This window comes from Zingiber officinale, chromosome 1B (genome assembly GCF_018446385.1).
Source record: "Zingiber officinale cultivar Zhangliang chromosome 1B, Zo_v1.1, whole genome shotgun sequence".
Taxonomy (NCBI): Eukaryota; Viridiplantae; Streptophyta; class Magnoliopsida; order Zingiberales; family Zingiberaceae; genus Zingiber; species Zingiber officinale.
Genome location: NC_055986.1, coordinates 20,955,059 through 20,972,706, shown reverse-complemented (window position 1 = coordinate 20,972,706; position 17,648 = coordinate 20,955,059).

Below are 17,648 nucleotides of genomic sequence, written 5' to 3'. Positions count from 1 at the left end.
AGAGTTAGGTAGATGAACAATGCATAGGGACATTATCTAGTATCATAATGAAACTGAAATCTTAGAATCTATCATCATTTCTTCATTTATGCTCATTCTCTCCCTCTCTACTCTCTTTTACTCTCTCTCTCACACACACACACTCTCTCTTCCCTTCTATTTCTCTATTAAACATTCATGAGCCAACATTCAATTATTTAGATAACTGACTGTGCGAAGTTAATTAGTGCTTAATCAATAGTTCTCGTTGGATCGATATTTTATTACTTGATGACAATCGTGTACTTGCGGTTGTACACATCAAGTTTTTAGTGTCGTTGCTGAGAACTATTTCTGATTAACATTAGTTGATTAATATATGAGTTACTCTAGACTTGTTAATAAATTGTTCATTTATTTGTTTGCTTTTATTCCTGCATTTCCTTTTTTGTTTTTCATTATATATTTTTTTCTTGTCTTTAGTTTTGCATTTTTGGGTTTTCTTATAATTTTTTTTAGATACCATGAGTACTAACATGTCAAGCAGGCATTTGACAAAATTTTTCACACCCATGAGTGCAAGAGCGAGATCTCCCATTGATAAAAATTATGATTCAGAAGATGATCAATTTGAGTTCCTTTGTTGAGTATGTGGTAGCACATCTCATCCATCTACTATTTGTCACTTGTTCCAAAAAGCTGCCAATACTCCGAAACTTCAGTACTTATTCCAACCTCAACATCAAGATATATATGAGCAAGTTCCTGATACTTATGGCTATGACTGGAGAGTTTATCAAATTCAGAACCTTCAACCCCAGCTAATTCTAGGACAGAGTGAGCAGTCACTATCCTAGTAGAAGATCCCTGACCCACCTCAACATTACAATCAATTTTGGATGGATCATTAAAATTTGGGCTACACCTATATACAAAATGTTGAGCATATTTCCCAATTAAATAAGAGTCTATTAGAGTTTCATGATGTTTCATCATTAAATGGACAACATCATTCGTAACAAATGAGCCGACTAACTGGGAGAACTGCTAAGACCTAAATACTCCTACTCCTAGTCAAATGAAGACCATAACACAAGATTCTGAAGAGCAATGGGGCAACAAGGGATCCTAGTTCTATGGATATCACAACAAATTTCTATTAATATTGTTGATCCTTCTATTGATAATATTGATATTAGTACACTCTTCACCACTTCTAAAGTTATTTATGTTGTGGATAAAAGTATATGGACCTTCGCTATGGAAGCAACGTCCCAAGAATCGCCTCTTTTGATCACACAATCAATTGATAATATGGAATTTATAAGAATAAAATTGGTTGATGATATATGTGTAGGGACTTTTGTAGTAGAGGCAGAGTCCCAAGAATCATCTTCTTTAGAGGCACCACCACTTGAGTAAGAGATAGAGATACTACAAGATCCAAAAGGAGTCACATCCACTTGTTTAGAATTTTTAGGCACCTCTCAGCAATGCAAAGTAAGTATTACTAGTGATCTTTTAGAAAACTTCATAGAGGTACCCGTCATTGATTTTATTGGATGTGATTCATCTTTTGATACATGCTCTATTAAACCTAATATTTTTATAGTTCTTTCTTATCTTTCTCTTGTATAGGAAGTGTGCTCTTTCTTTGGGTGTGCATATTTTCATGGGGCCTATAATTCGAAGCTAATATGAATGTCTTTGACCATTTGAAAGAACTTCCAAGAAGACGAAGATAGAGAGAATGATACTTCACTTTATATCTCCTATAATGAAAGCACCCTCCATAATAAGAGCCCTTGGTAAGAGGGTATTGAAATATCTTCCCTTCCAAGAGCAAGATTTAGATGAATCTAATGAGGTGGTCAAGCTAATGACCTAAAATAAGCGCTTCTTGGGAGGCAACCTAAGTTCTTGCTTGTCTTTATTTATATTTTTAATTTCTTTCTAATTTCTTTTCTTTATTCATAATAACTCATATCCTCTACTTAATTTTTTTTTATCTATCTTCTTTTTATAGGATTCAATATTATGGAGGAATGTAAATTTTAGATAGGGAAGTATATTCAACATAAATATGTCTTAACCATTTGAAGCTCATCACTTGGTAAGTTCTCTTATTTTAAAACCTCCTCTATATTATATTTTTAGTGTTCATTGGGACAATAAAAAATTTAGTCTGGGGGATGTGTTGGGTTGTAGCTGAGTTTTTGCACATTTCCTTTTGCATAATAATTTTTTTTTCTAGTTATATCATTCATCATATCATGATTATTCCTTAATGAAAAATACTAGTATGCTTGTTTTAGATTTCATGTGGTTTATTGGTTACTTATAGTGCTAGTATGTTTAGTGATCTATCTTTTCCTATCTATGTTAGCATAAAGTGAGCAATGTTTTTACTATAGAAGTTTGAGTGTTGGCCTTGTTTTAGGCCTTGCCACCCTAGTCGTGGTCGTTAGACATGACCATGTCTAAAAATGACACGACCGTATGGAATTTTTGCACTGTAGACTGAAATTATAATGATTATAACTTTTTGGTCGGTTGGATTTACGAGCTTTTCCAGATACCAAAATGTATATCACTTTAAAATCTACAACTTTACTGAGACTTCAACCTGAGAAAATCACATCTAGATGGTCTAAAAGATGTTTCCATGAGACACGGCTATGCCACATGCCCAGAGGAGGAGAAGGCTTCGGTCGTGTGAACCCACACGTCCATGCCACAAAGAAGAGCAAGCAATCCCCGACCGTGTGGAATTCACACGACTATGTCAATGAACCAAAGAAGAAGCAGGTTGTGGCTATGTGGAATCCACATGGCCGTGTGGAATTTCCAGAGACGAAGCAGGTCCACACGGTCATGCCACCGGACTAGAGCCAAGGCAGCTTTCGACCGTGTGGATTCAGACGGTTGTGCCACCGAACTAGAGCCAAGGCAACTGCCAGCCATGTGGATTCACATGGTCGTGGCACTGGTCGTGCCCCGCCTGTGCCATTCTCTATAAAAGGAATTTTTCTCCCATTTTCACTCATCTTTGGCTTGTGGCTCAACCCCATTCCTTGGAGAAGGGTTCTCCCCTTTAGGGGAACTATAGAAGCTTCACCTTCGTCGATTCGTCCACCTATGGAGCAAGGATTGCATCCAAGAAGACATGCACTACACGAATAAGCCTTCTCTTCTATTATCTTCTCTTTATGTTTTGAGTTGTAGATTATTTTACTTTTTATCTCTTGGTTGTATTTCCTTCTCTATGGAGTAGATCTTCCGATTCTTAGGATGTAGGGAGTATTTGTGATGCGATGTTGATGTATGATCTATGTACTTGCATATTTTCTTATTCAATGAAGTGTTTATGACTTGTTCTTGTGTATTGTGTCTTATACATATTCAAAAAAATGTGTGTGGTATATGTATGTGGATTGTCGTGGATTTGTCATTTTGTAGAGGAGAAGTACTAGATTGTATGACCGTGGATCCCTGTGATAGGGGTAACCCTTTAAGCAGACTTTATAGCATGATCCTTTTGCAAAGAGACTGAGTCACTACAAAGGAGTATATAATTAGAGTTTAGAAGGTTTTTCTCTAATTAATGTTAGTTAGTGATTTGTGTAATCTGACGATTGTATGACTGGGGAGCTCTGTGACAGAGGGTAATCCTTTAACCGGACTTTCTAGGTTACCTCTTCTACTTAGTTACATTAATTTACCATTAGGAAGTAAATTGGACAACTCTACGACTATATGACCGGGGGTGGGAGGGGGGTGTTGGGATGTATATTATAAGCCTAGTTTTTGTATGAACATCTGTTTTGAAATATTTTGAAATGAGAATCACTTTGGTCAAAAGTTTGCATTTTATATTTATATATATGTCAATATAGTTGTCTATTTAATTTATATTGTTGATAACATGATGTGTGGTGCCACATAGAAGATCATGTTATCGGTTCCTTATAAATTATAAATAGTAGCTCACAACCAAGATGGATTGAGACAAACTATTGGAATGATTGTCATGTAATTTAATATTAGTTTGTCTTGACTATAAAATTACACTATTACATTATGTGTGTATTGAGTAGGACTGTTTGAGATTGTTCGATTTGTACTGACTACATAAAAGAACAGAACCTCTGTTATTATGGATGTGCGTTCTCTTAATCCCTATATAATAACAAGCACATATACTTAGTATTTATTTCTTTAACTTATCAATGGGTGAGATTTATTCGTTAAATCAATAGACCCGATGAGTTGGGAAATAGTACTGTTTATATGGTGTGTTGTTGATTATAGAAGAAAACTGTGTCCTAATTATTTAGGCTGATGATGCCCCCTTGAGGAGCTCATAAGGATTATCATGTAAACCCTGCAGGTGGACTTAGTCTGGCATGATAATAAAGTTAAGTGGTACTACTCTTGGAATCAGATGTTAATTAATTGGGTTGTCAATAACTTAATTAATTAACAGACATACGATATCTTAAACACAAGGAGATTAACGTACTCATGATAAGAAGGAGCCCATATTGTAACATGAGATTGGTGCGGTAGTTCCATAATAACCCTTTAGTGGTATGAGTTATTATTGATGGACTTGAGTCGAGTGTTCGGACCGAACACAGGAAGCCTAAGCCCATCAGGAGGCCTAAACCAATTCCTCCTCTAGGTCCCTGTTATAGTCTCTATATAAAGCCTCGCATCCACCCATCCACAACTTGGTTTTGGTTTGGTTTTTTCTTACCTTCCTAGAGCCGGTGGCAATGCTATAAGAAGGAGTAAGTGCTGCCCCCTAAATCCTAATTTTCCCTCAATTCTCTTCTCTCCTCCTAGGGCCGGTGGCACACATCCTCCTCCTTGTGGTCGACACGCCTCACCTCCTCCCTCCTTATGGTCGGTGCCCCTCCCTTCCTCATTGCCAAGGGTCGACACCCCTCCTCCTTGCTAGGGCTGGCACCCCTCCTTGCTAGATCTTTCTTGGTGGGCGGCGGATTGGAGAAGAGGAAGAAGAGGAGAAGGAAGAAAATTATAAGGCACCCATTCTAGAGCCTCCTTTTATGGCCGGCGGTTTGGAAACAAAGAAGAGAAGAATGGTAGTTTTGTCTTGGTAGATCATCACCCACATGACATCCAAGAAGAGGAGAGGAATACCACAGAAGATCAAGAGGTCTTTATCAACAAAGGAAAGGTACAACTAGTTCTTTAATTAAGCTGCGTAATTAGTCGAGTTTTCTTTATATCGATTTTGAATACCAACACAAGAGGTCAACGATCTTGTACTTCGATCAAGGCATGCTGATCCGTCAAGAACTTGCTTGATTGATCAAACACATGTTTGATCGAACATGCGGGTTGCTAGGAATAGTTCTGTACTTGTACATTTTTTTTACGGGGAAGTTTAAACAAAACGGAATTCCAGCGCCCTTCAGGGGGTCTTAGGGTTGTAGGTCCCTTAGCGGTCGGCTAGAGGGGGGTGAATGACCCTGCAAATAACAACGAGCCTTCCTTGAACTTTTACAGCTTAATTATACTTAATACTTGCATAAACAAAAATAAGAGATTAAAAAAGAAGAGGCACGAAGAGTTTACTTGGTTACAACCGGGGAGGTTGTTAATCCAAGGAAGATGAAAGCACACTAAATTTTTCTTTAGGCGGAGAAGCATCTTTACAGCAATTAAAGCACTCAATTACAGAACCAGATGGAAAAGAAATCTATCACAAGTGTTCTATTTTAACTTCTAGGACTAGGGTTGTATTTATAGCCCTAGTCGGGGCGCCTAGAAGGGTTCTAGGAGCCTGGGAAGGGATAAACTTTTATCCTCATTGCAACGGAATATGCCACATTGCTTTTCGGATAAAAGCTTGCTCTAGGCGCCTAAACCCAAGTTAACATCAAGTTAACTATTTGGTTTGGGTTCTCCGGCTCCGCTTGCTTGGGTCAGGGTCTTCTGCTCCGGCTCCGGCTCCGCTTGGGTGATCTTGGGCATCCAGAATAGGGCTCACCTTAACCCAACTTTCGGCCTTTGAGCAAACTTCTGCTCTGACTTCTCGTCCCTGGGAAACACTTGCGCTTCCTTCTCGTCCGTTCGCGTACTCTTCCGCAGCACCTCGTACCTCAGACGCACCAAGCCTGTCAGCTCTCTCTTGTGTCGTCCTTCATTCTAGCTGTGTTTTTCGCTCGACTTCCTGTGCTCCTAAGTTCCTACACACTTAGACACAGGGGTTAAATACTAATAGGACCTAACTTTACTTGGTTGATCACATCAAAACTACCATGGGGTACTTACAATCTCCGTCTTTTTGATGTAAGCAAACCCCAAGTTAAGTTAGAGTAAACCATAAATTTAACAGTTATAAAATAATAGTTCAAATTTTGAAAGTAAAAAAAAATTGCAAGTACAAAAATTTAAAAAAAGTGTACTACCCTCCCCTAGACTTAATCTTTACTACTTCCTCTTTTGATCACATAAAAAATAGGGTACCTTTAAAGACGTTACTTGGAAGGTCTAACACAAAAGTCTAAGGGAAAAATTAAAGTTTAAGTTTGGCTTTATCAATGTAAATTAAAAAAACTTAACATATATAAGTCAGATAAAGTTGAAATTATCTTAAAAAAATTTAACATTTAGAAAAATTTAATATTTTTATAGGTAAAGTTATTTTTCTCTGAAAAATTAACTTCTAAATAATTTCTAAAAAAACTCCTTAAAAAAATTAATAAGGGTTAAAAAAATCTCTTTAATTTTAGGTAAAATTTTAAAAAAATATATTTTGATAATTAATTCATAGAAAGTTTTCTAACAAAAAAATTATTTAGATAAAGTTTCATAGAAACATAACTTTGCTAAAATAACTTAAATGATCAGAAATTTTGATAAAAAAAAAATTAAAGTATTTTTATAACTACTAATGCTTAATAGTTAGTCAATTAAATACTTATTTGAATAATTGACTTCCAAGCTGTGGCGAGACACTAGGCCTTCTTGGATATTGGAACAACAACCACTTTCTAGATAAAGTCTTCTAAAAAAATTAAATATTTAATTTTTTCTCTGAAAGCCCTAAGTCTAAAAACAATCAATCTAAATATATTTTTTGGAATCCAAAACAGATTCCTTTCTATAGGATTAATTAATAATTTCTTAGGAATATATTTTTTTGATATTTTTCTAATTTGACCCTTATGATATTTGAGATACTAATTAAGTCCTGAATAATTTCTAAAATTAGAAGTAATAAAAGTTATCATGCACAACTTTTCAAATTCTCAATTTTCTCTTTCAATGTTTCATTTTCTATTTTTATTTTATTGAAATCTTCTGATCGAGAAGATATAGCTAAGATTGATTTTATCTCTTTCTTTTTTTTCTAACTTACAGTAGTTTTTCGATAATATTTTTATGAATTGAAATAACTTGTCAGGAGGAAGAGTCCTTACCTGACTTACCTTATCGATTCCGCAATCTGAAGCTCCCCCCTGAAGTACTGCTTTCTTCTGATGTTACTTCCCCTTCATTGATGCTCTCGATGCTCATTTCGGACGAGCTTGCTTCATCTTTGTCTTCTTGGTGACTTGTTACTAGCATAAGTCCAATGAGGGCTTCTATCTCCAATTCGGATGATATTTCGTCCCACCTCGCTTTGAGATTTCTATGCTTGTCAATTTGAGCTGGCTTCTTGTTCTTTAATTTTAGGCAGTTATCTTTCACGTGCCCTTCTTCATTACAGTGGTAGCACTTTACCTTTCTTTTCCTTCTTCTACCCTGCACTTGATTAAATTTATTAGATTTAAATAATTTTTTAAAATGTTCTTACCAATAATGTCATTTCATTATCGTCAAGTGATGTCTCGGAATCTGGTTCGTCTATTTTAGCTTTTAAGATAATGTTTTGCCTTGATTCCTTCTTTAGACCTCCATATCTTGACTCATGAATTTCAAAAGTTGAAAAAAGTTCTTCCAAAGTGCTTACCTCTAAATCCTTAGAGATGAAATACTCATCTACTAAGGTCGACCATTTCAGAGTCCTAGGAAATACATTAAGTGCATACCTTAGTGAATCTCAGTTGGTTACCTTTTCTTTGAGATTCATGATGTTGGATCGAAAAGAATTTAGATATCTCTATAATTGCATGATATTGTCCACTTTGGGCCTAAGTCCTCATGGTTTTGCTCTTGGGCTCTACCCAAAAGGCCTCATGCCAATGGAGATATCTTTTTCTCTTATAAACCCATGATCTTTCCCATGTGTTTTCAATGTGGGACTATGTTTGTAACCTTGCAATCCCAACAATCCCCACAATCCCCCCCCTCAAACAAAGGACCACAGACTTTCCACATCCGATCCTCGACCCATCAGGTCTTCCTGCCCCTCTGTCCACCCGACTTACTAGGACTTCCTTGCCTATCCGTAACTAGGACTTCCTGCCGGTGTCTAGTCCTCTTGATCTGAACATAGGAGCCTCCACTTTCTTTGTTCGAGGTCAATATTGTACCCACATGGCTCAATCATACCATAACTCTTGTGCATAGTCGGCGATTAAATCTTCTAGCAGTCCAGGCTCTGATATCAATTATTGGATCGAAAAGAATTTAGACATCTCCATAATTACATGATATTGTCCACTTTGGGTCTAAGTCCTTATGGTTTTGCTCTTGGACTCTACCCAAAATGTCTCATACCAATGGAGATATCTTTCTATCTTATAAACCCATGATCTTTCCCATGTGTTTTCAATGTGGGACAATGTTTGCAACCTTACAACCCTAACACATGAGTCTGGTGATGAGCTCCTTGATTATTGAGTGGAGGTGTGCGATAGTTTCTCCTTCTTCTAACTGGAGGTTGTTGATATGGTTCTGAAGCAGGTCCCGTCTCGCTAATTTTGCCTCCGAGGCCCCTTCGTGTAGTTCTAGGAATTTCTCCCAGAGCTCCTTGGCTGACTCATAGGCTGCGGTCCGGTTGACTTATTGTGACAGTAAGACGCTCAGTATATGGAACTCTGCTTTACCGTTTGCCGCGAAGTCAACTTGCTCCTTCTTCATCCATTGATATTCTTCTTTGTCTTTTAGAGCTACAAAATCATATTTCATAATTATTAATAATTCAAAATCTATTTTTGTAAAATATCGAAAATGGGCAAATCACTATAAGGGAATTTTCCAAAAATTTTGGAAAAATTTCGGATCTCGTATGACGAGTTTACGGGGATACATATTGGGCCTCGGGAAAGCCTGTTTAGGCTACCCCGTTTTAGCGAAGAAATGTTGATTTTATTTAATTCCTTTTTTTTCTTTTTCTTTATTTTCCTCTTCCCCCGCCGTTTCCCTTCTTCCTCCCGATCCCTACGACACCGTGCCCTAACCGCAAGCGTCGGTTCCTTCTCCTCCCGCGTGCATAAAGCCGTGACCAAGAGAAAACCGACACTTCTCTTCCTCTTTCTTGCTTTGCCCGATCTCCACCCCTCTCCGTGCGAAATCCCGTGCTTCCTCTCCAACCCCTCTTCACTGTCGCAGTAGCCGTCGCCTCTTCAAGGGCATCGTCGGGTTCCAGGAGTAGTCAGCCAAGCTTCTGTTTCCCTATCTCTTCCTCCTCTCGGCCGATCGTTAGTCGCCACCGCCTGCCGTGCCACCGACGGACCTTGCCGTGCCCTAGCCGAGTCCAGCCATTGCTGGAAGGAAAGATCATCACCAGCCTCATGTCTTTGCCCTATAGCGCCGCTGCCTCCTCTCTGCCCTCTTCCGATCCGGAGGATTGCTTTCGTGCTGGCATAGAGCAACCACAGCGAACCCTGGGCCGATTGCTACAGCCAACACCACACAAGACCTACTAGTGTTTCCTGGTCTTCTCATCCCCCGATTTGCCCTCTAGCGTCGCCAACAAGAATGAGCCGCAGTCTCATCGGAGAGGGCAACAACTTCGCATAACTCCGACTGTAATTTCTAGTAGCGCCTTCTTCGACTGAGTGTCAACAAGGGTGTCTCTGGATTGGGGTAAGATGAATTTTGGAATTATATTGATTAGAGGTTGTTAGATAGGTTATTGCTTGATTTGTAATCCCCACTTATCGATATCAACTTGATCTGATCTGTAGGGAAAGATTTCAGCAAGGTTGTGCTGTGAATCAGTGATCACGGCTGTGAGGAAAGGATTCCAGCAGGGTAGTCTTGTGCTGTGGGTTATTCTTGGGTCTGGCAGCCGCCTTCCAGCGACGAACAACCCTAATATTACAACTGCTTCCATCCAGCAGCTCCTTATTCTAAAACAGGGCTGTGAGATTGAGGTAAGATACTTAATTGGATTGAATTAGGTATGAGTTGGATTGTGTAATTAGTTGTTTATGTGTTAATTAGGGTTTGCCCTAATTTAGTGTTAGAGATTTTTATTTAGCTATTTCATTGAATATTAGCTAAATAAAAATGTATATATTGATGACACAGGACTTTGACGTGAGACTAGTATCTCGACGTCGGATTTGGACCGGATACGATCCTCTTATTGGAGACGAGTACTTTGACTTATCTTTTTAGATATGTCATTTGATATGCATAGTAGTGTTTTTAACAAATAGTAATGATTATGTTTCTTATCTGCATCGGTTGGTCACTACCCGATACCTGTTACATGCTTCTTTTGTTTACTTGTTATGCACTTCATGTTAGTACATATCTGATTATACATGCTTATAGGGGTAGTGACATAACCATGCTTTATTATGTTCAGGACCTAAGTTTTTATACCTTATTTGATCTGTGTACCTTTGATTTGATTCTTTGTCCTATGGTACACATTGTGTAGAGATGGATAGGTTCAGGATATTCTCATGCTTAGTATCATGCACCATCTCGCATGATTGCATGCTGTGCGATAGTCGGCTCCATTATTGTTGAGCACATCGCCAGTTACATAGATCTGCACACACCACCACTCATGGGTTAGTGGTATGTCAGGCAGGTGTGTGGCAGTTCTGCTGTTAGGCTCCGCTGGTCCGGTGACTCAGCGTGGTAGCCGGCAGACAGTTCTGCTATGTTAGGTTCCGCTGGTCTGGAGACGCAGCGTGGTAGCCGGCAGACAGTTTGCTCTGTTGGTCCGCTCATGGGTAGTGTGACGCAGCGTGGTAGCCGACAGGGATCCCTCCTCTGGACTTGCTCAGGGAGATGAGAGCATTGAGCTCCCCCACTTATGATTTGGGGTACGAGGATAGGTGTACTCCGAAAGTATCCCGTCCACTCAGTCACTCATCAGGAGCAGTGATGGCAGAGTGCGCGGTTCTCACAGCTCTACTCACTCGGTCTCACCATTGTGTGTGAGATGGCTGACTGGCAGTAGGGGTGACCAGGACATGTCATTGGCATCATACGCATTGATGCATTTATTGCTTGTGTTTACTGCACTTATATGATGCATATTGAATAGATGCATTTGTTTAACATGCATACATGATTTCTGTACACCAGGTCCTGGTTAGTACAGTGTTCTCCTATTTATTTTAGTTTGCATTTATCCTTCTTATATCAGGAGACTGTACACATGATTAATGTTATTTGTTATTTTCTTTATTATGCATATCAGTAGTTACCCACTGAGGAGTTGACTCACCCCGTGATTATTACTATTTTCAGGTTGTGGCTGTCCAGAGGAGTTCCAGACGCTAGTCCCTATAGATCGCAAGGATATTTTTATTGGGTCTTTTGGTTTTATTTCTTATTGCACTATCTAGGCTTGTACTAGTTTTGCTTTATGAATATTGTATGATTTATTTTATTGTCGATGGATTTTTATTGGATATGTTTTGCTACATGCCTGCCTAGATGGCAGAAGAGGTGAGTTCGTTGTGTTTTGAGTTTTATGGGTGTAGTGGAGTAGGATATCTATTTTGAGCTTTATGGGTGTAGATGAGTAGGATTTTTGACTTGGTTTTCTTTATCGTTGCATTTGTTTAGTTTTATTATTAAACTGTGTGGGTGTTGCTTATTATTTATATATATTGTTTCGGCCGTGTTGGCCGAGGTATCTGGATGTTGTAGGAAGTTTTAGTTTGTCACCCGTACATGGGAGATGCTGCCAAAATTTCTTCTGGCAGGGACTACTTGGGGTCTGTCAGTTTTAAAAAATACCTCCATCTTTTTCCTCCAGCTCACGAATTCCACCTCGAACTTCGGTTGATTGTTGCTCGGTCCGACCATCTCGTGTACTTCGTTCGATTGTTAGTCCTCCTAAAGTGAACCTGCTCTGATACCATTTATAGGTCTCTTGGCGGCCGACTAGAGGGGGATGAATGACCCTGCAAATAACAAAGAACCTTCCTCAAACTTTTATAGCTTAATTATCCTTAACACTTGCATAAACAAATATAGGAGATTAAAAATGAAGAGGCGCGAAGGATTTACTTGGTTACAACCGGGGAGGTTGTTAATCCAAGGAAGACAAAACACATTAAATTCTTTTTCAGACGGAGAAACCTCTTTACAACAATCAAAGCATTCAATTACAGAACCAGACTGAAAAGAAATCTATCACAAGTGTTCTATTTTAGCTTCTGGGACCAGGGATGTATTTATAGCCCTGGTCGGGTGCCTGGAAGGGTTCCAGGAGCCTGGGAGGGGATAAACTTTTATCCCAATCACAACAGAACGTGCCACGTCGTGTTTCGAATAAAAGCTTGCTCAGGGCGCCTGGACCCAAGTTAACATCAAGTTAACTATTTGGTCTGGGTTCTTTGGCTCTGGCTCCGCTTGCTTGGGTCCAGGTCTTCCGCTCCGGCTCCGCTTGGGTGATCTCGACCATTTGGAATAGGGCTCACCCGAACCTAACTTCTGGCCTTTGAGCAAACTTTTGTTCCGGCTTCTTGTCCCTCGGAAACATCATGCGCCTCCTTCTCGCTAGCCCACGTAGTTTTCCGCAACACCTCATACCTCGGACGCACTGAGCCCGTTAGCTCTCTCCCGTGTTGTCCTTCTCGCTAGCTGTGTCTTTTGCTTGACTTCCTGTGCTTCTAAGTTCCTACACACTCAGACACAAGGGTTAAATACTAACAGAACCTAACTTTACTTGGTTGATCACATCAAAACTACCACGGAGTACTTACAAGGGTAACCCTTTAACCGGACTTTCGAGAGTTTCTTCTTTACTTAATGACGTTAGAACTTGGGTAAACTCTCTGATGTGACCTGCGCTGGGTTATGTCAGACTTTAGTTAGAATTCCTATAAGAATATAAACATGGAGTTAGGTAGATGAATAATGCATAGAGACATTAACTAGCATCATAATGAAATCAAAAATCCTAGAACTATCATCCTTTTTTCACTTACGCTCATTCTCTCTCTCTACTCTCTCTTACTTTTACACACACTCTCTCTCTATTCCCTTCTCTTTCTCTATTAAATGTTCGTGAGCCAACATTTAATTGTTTAAATAACTCACCGTGCAAAGTTAACTAGTGCTTAATTAACATTTCTCGTGGGATTGATATTTTATTACTTAACAACAATCGTGCACTTGCGGATTGTACACATCATTTACGATAACGACCCATTTTGAACTGTAATTTCTAGACAACCTCAATAGAGATTACGTTCTTACAACTACTACTGTTGATGATCATCTTGCAGACTTTATTTGCGATACTGTAGGTAGTATAAAAAATATTGGTTCTCAACTAATTTTCCTCCTAATCATCCTTGGAAGTCAGCAGACTCTTACGAATGACCAATGTCTCTTGGCCGTCACCATAAATCACCTCGTCAGATGCATCATACACCGAGTTGCTAATTGCTTTGGTCTCTTTTTCTATGTTTTCCTTAATCAACAATTTTTTACCTTTCTGATTAGCAGGAACATATTTCTTGCATCAGTTAGCCTTGTGCCCTTGTTCGCCATAACGATAACATGTGATAGGAGAATTAGGATTAACTTATGAAGTGTTGCGGTATAGAATGTGAGCCTTAAGGGTGAACTGATTGACTATTTTGGTCGTCCCTCACCACTGGCTTCCATTCTGTTGTTTTTCAACAGCTAGTGCGAGCTGATAGGCTTCTAATACTATCAAAAATGAATGAAAGCTAAGGGAATCTTATGGGGACTGACATAACCCCCTAAGTATCGTGCGACCATTTGCTCCTTTATCTCGAATAGGCTGTTTTGGGCAGTCAGCTGGAGGAACTCATCCGTATATTCATTGACTGATCTCGTGCCCTGTTGCAATGAGTGAAATTGCTAAAACAAAGGTTAGGTGTAGTCGAAAGGTAGAACTGACCTCTCAGCTTCTTCTTTATCTTCTCCTAGTATCTATTTTGGACTTATCCTATCCGTCCCATGAACACCGCATCTATTCCCACCACTCTGATGTTTGCCCCTTGAGTCTGATGACAATCAGCTTCACCTTCATCTAATCCAGAACCTGTTTATACTCAAAGATTCGCTCCACTTCATTCAACCAATCGACGAAACTCTCTACTTATAACATAACATAAAATATAGGTAGTTCAACCTAAAAAGCAAGGTCTTCATAAGGCTTCTCCCGAATATGATGTTCCTGGCTTACAGACTGATGATAGTAAGGATTCTCGAAGGTAGACTTGGACCCTCAATCTAAAATTTCCCGACATTCAAGATTCTCCACCGCCGTCATTGTTATCATCTGTTAAGTTAACTCTACAACTTGCCTCCATAAATCCTCAATCGTTATCATGTCCTAAATGCTACATTCACGGTGCTTAACTTCCTCAAGCGGAACCTGCCTGTTGTTGCGACTATGACCACGATGACCTTCCATTAGATTTGATGCTTGACTTCCTTAATTGGACACTGTCGACTCTAATACCAACTAACGTCGGGCAAAATAACCATTATACTGCGAGCGAGGTAAGAAAGGAAATTGGGGGAGAAAACAAGAAGATGACTCGAATAATATTAAAGAGAAACCCGTCATTTACTAAAATAGAGTTTTATTAATAATTGAGGGATAAATTCTCATACAGCTAGACATGTGTTTATATAGACTCTCAACCATAAAACTAAGAAAGGTAAGAAATTCTGAAATATGGATCTCAATTCCAATCTTATAGAGAAAGAAAAGAAATCTTTCCATAAAAGAAAATCTATTGATAGAAATTGAAATTAGCAAAACATGGCACTCATATAGATAAACTACGACTCATAAATACTAGAAATACCCAAATTATCCTAAATATCATAAAATAGAAATGATTAAAAATAACAAAAATATTCCAAAAGGGCATAAACGATAAAATTTGGGCATAAAATTTGGTGATTATGAGTTCTCTTGTAACAAATATAGATTTTTAATTTCCTCATGAATGGTCATCGACAGAGTTTGATTCCAAGTCCTAAGTAAAAAATTTAAAACCATTTAAAGTTTGGGTTGATCCTGTGTCAATGGTCAAGCCATCAATAAATGAACAATCCGACATACGTGCTTTCCGAAGATCATCGGTGAAGAGAATGGGGAAGACTTGAAATGTACTTCAACAGATGGTTAGACTGGTGTAGGGAGATCTCGACAGATCACTCTGATGCTCAAGTTAGAGTTGCTGAAGGTATGAAGAGTAGAACAAAAAGAAGAAATGAGAACTTGATGGAGCCGAAAAAGAGAGTGTGTGTAAGAGTTACCCAAAAGAAAATTCCCATACATTTACCTTCTCTAAGGTTTATATAGCTATTAGAAGAGCATTTCCATGCCAATGAGAGGATCAAATCTGACAACTATTGGTTGAAGCCATCCTTGGACTAGAGTGGCCTCCATCCCCACCTATTTTGGCATGTCTTTGATTATTTTTTTCCCCAACCCCCCACAAACTCATTGGTCATTCCTGTTAGCTCCCTTCCCCTTCCTATTTCTAGTCGATTGTCACCGGAAAATCATTAGAAAAGGACATATGATCCTAACTCAACCTAACCCAAGTCCTATTGTATTAATTTGTGGCTTGAATTAGAATATTTGAGCAAGCAATGGTTAAAAATGAATCCTAATTTGCGCAAGTCGTATACGAGTTGCTCTCCTTTGAACTTTGCCATTTCATCGATGATTTCCTAGAGTTTAGGTCATGGTTTGTATGCATTCAAAACCTAGGAAGATTTTTGAACAAACTTGTTGCGCAAAGAAGGGGGCAACACCTCTCAACCTCTAAACCGCGGAAGAAGAGGAAGAGAGAAAAGAGATTGTGCGGAGCAACAAGACAAAGACGCACAAAAGGAGAGCAAACACGAGGAAGAAGAAGAAGAAGAGAAAGAAGAAGATTTATCGTGATTCGGCGACGTGCCTACTCCACAAAAACGACCGAAGCTTTATTAGAATTCTCTCTACACAAGAGAATCACATCTAATGATTCTTGTGTTTGTTGTTATACAATAGGCTTACAATAATCTCTATAAATAATGCTAAACCCCAGACCCGATAAAATCGTAACAGAATTTTGTTATGAAAAATCACAACAAAATTTTGTTATATAAAATCTTGACAGAATTTTATTAAGAAAAATCTTAACAAATTTTTCTTTCATAACATCCCTCATATTAACCTTTATCCAAATATGAGTCATCCCTCAACAATCTCCACCTTGGCGAATATTCACCCCTTCGAAGAACACGAGCAACTGAACAAAACTCCATCTAGATCTCTGGGTCTGGGTTTCCTTCCTCTAGCATCTAGAGATATAGATCAAGTTCAAGCAATGCTTAAACTTCTCTGTAGTCACTGGCTTTATCAGCATATCTGCAACATTGTCTACAGTGTGAACTTTCTCAAGTTGAATTTCCCAGGAAGCAATCAACTCTCTGATCTTGTGAAATCTCACATCAATGTGCTTGGTTCTCACATGATACACTTGATTCTTCGCTAAATAGATAGCATTCTGACTATCATATAACAACTTGACTGCACCTTGCTGAACACCCAGTTCTCTGACCAACCCTGTAAGTCATAAAGCTTCCTTCGCTGCTTCAGCTGCTGCTATGTACTCAGACTCCGTAGTAGACAATGCAACAATAAATTGTATCATAGATTTCCAATAAATAGGTCCTCCTGCCATAGTGAAGACGTATCCTGTAGTAGACCTCCTGTTATCTAGATCTTCTGCATAGTATGCATCTACGTACCCAACAACTTAAGGATCTTCCGGTTGTCTACTGAACATGATGTCATAATCAGTTGTATTTCTCAAGTATCTGAAAATCCATTTCACTGCATCCCAATATGGTCGACCAGGATTTGAGAGAAACTTGCTTACTATACTAACTGCTTGCGCTAAATTTGGTCTCGTGCAAACCATGACATACATCAGACAACCAACTGCACTGGCATAAGAACCTTTGACATCTCTTGGATCTCGTCATCCATCTTTGGATACTGTGTACTGGATAACTTGAAGTGATGTGCCAGGGGTGTGCTCACCGACTTTGCATTCTTCATGTTGAACCTATCCAACACCTTCTCACATAGCTACGTTGAGATAACCATAATCTCCCTGCAGCTCTATCCCTGTAAATCTCCATCCCAAGAATCTTCTTGGCCTCTCCCAAATCTTTCATATCAAATTCCTTGCTCAGTAGTCTATTCAATTTGTCAACCTCTTTCATCTTCTTCACAACAATGAGCATGTCATCTACGTATAGTAGTAAGAAAATCAGTGATT